Raw genomic sequence first — 1,901 nt, 5'->3', positions numbered from 1 at the left:
TTTTAGAGGCTTTGATAGCCTTATTACATTATTTAATACCTTTATAGGTCTTTTCTATCCACCCCTAACCTAGGATCAATCCTGATGCAGAGGATAGGGTGATGGACTCAAGTAACAACCCAAAATGAGCAAATTTGTAACAATGTGCCAAGTGACCCTTCTAGGTCTTGATGGGAAAATCCTACAAACAGTCAACTCTAAGATTTTTTTAGGCTTTAAGAGGTTTTTTCTACCCTATCTATCATGTTCCCATCAACACCTTTCAGTTTCCATACCCTCCAAGCCAAAATGCATAATTCACCCAAATGTTGTCAATGCAAAAATTGCAAAGTTGCATTAGCAACTTTTGCAACAATTTAGCAACTTTTAGGAAATAACCATAAAACTATCTATATTCCTATATTCCCTTGAGGTTTTATTGTTTTTGAACCTTTTCTAAGTCATAGAATTGGAATCAAGTGAAAAATGTAAAAATTGCACTTTTTGTGCAAAGTTGCATTGTTGAAAGTTGTAAAAGTTGTTCAAATTTACAACTTAGTGGAAAAAAGGTCGTGGGATCGAACTGTCTACTCTATTAGCTCCGGGTGACTGGGTAAACCCTATCCTCAACCTCATCATGTCCCCTTCAGCACTCAAACATTCTCGAGCACGCCGAATCAGAATGTCCCCAAGGGTCACTAAATCCCACAGGGCTGTGATCTTTGACGTGGCATATCTCGGAGCTTGTGTGAGGTATGGATGCGATTCTAGTTCCTACAAGACCATTTTGTAGAGACCTACAATAAACTCTCTCTCTTTTTGGATATCACATTCCATTTTCATTTTACAATGCCATCTCAGGTGATGCTGAAACTTGCAGTGTTAGCTAGTACAAAGTTGCCAACTGCCAAATCTCTCTCACCTTTCGTTGTGGGATCGAACTGTTTGCTTCGTTAGCTCCAGGTGGCCAGGTAAACCCTCTCCTCAACCTTGTCATGTCCCCTTCAGTGCTCAAACATTCTCAGGCACACCGAACCAAAATGTCCCCAAGGGTCACTAAATCCCACAAGGCTACGATCTTTGACGAGGCATATCTTGGAGCTCGTGTGAGGTATGGATGCAATTCTAGTTCCTACAGGACTGTGTTATAGAGACCTACAATAACCTCTCTCTCTCTCTTTGGATATTACATTCCATTTTCATTTTACAATGCCATCTCAGGTGATGTTGAAACTTGCAGTGTTGGCTAGTACAAAGTTGCCAACTGCCAAATCTCTCTCACCTTTCATCGTGGGATCAAACTATCTGCTCTGTTAGCTTTGGGTGGCCGAGTAAATCCCCCCCCCTCAACCTTTTCATGTCCCCTTCAGTGCTCGAACATTCTCGAGCACACTGAACTGGAATGTCCCCAAGGGTCACTAAATCCCACAGGGCTGTGATCTTTGACGAGGCATATCTCGGAGCTCGTGTGAGGTATGGATGTGATTCTAGTTCCTACAAGACCATGTTGTAGACACCTACAATAACCTCTCTCACTTTTTGGGGATCGCATTCCATTTTCATTTTACAATGCCATCTCAGGTGATGTTGAAACTTGTAGTGTTGGCTAGTACAAAGTTGCCAACTGCCAAATCTCTCTCACCTTTCGTCGTGGGATCAAACTGTCTACTCTGTTAGCTTTGAGTGGCCATGTAAACCCTATCCTCAACCTATTAAACAAATATTTGTAGACCACTATTAATTCTATCTCTCTAATGACTTGTCGAATGTCTTTTGTTGCATGAAAATGATCACCAATTGAACCATTGATAATTACAAAAAAATTTGCACCCTCTAAAAAAGACATATTCCATTTACATCATTTCTTAACAAAACCAAATTTTATCATAACTTTGTGCAAGAAATCCCTTTGAAGCCTATCA

The sequence above is a fragment of the Cupressus sempervirens genome, chromosome 5 (genome assembly GCF_028749045.1).
Source record: "Cupressus sempervirens isolate cs-2001-9-10 chromosome 5, ASM2874904v1, whole genome shotgun sequence".
NCBI lineage: Eukaryota > Viridiplantae > Streptophyta > Pinopsida > Cupressales > Cupressaceae > Cupressus > Cupressus sempervirens.
This window is presented reverse-complemented; position numbering follows the sequence as displayed.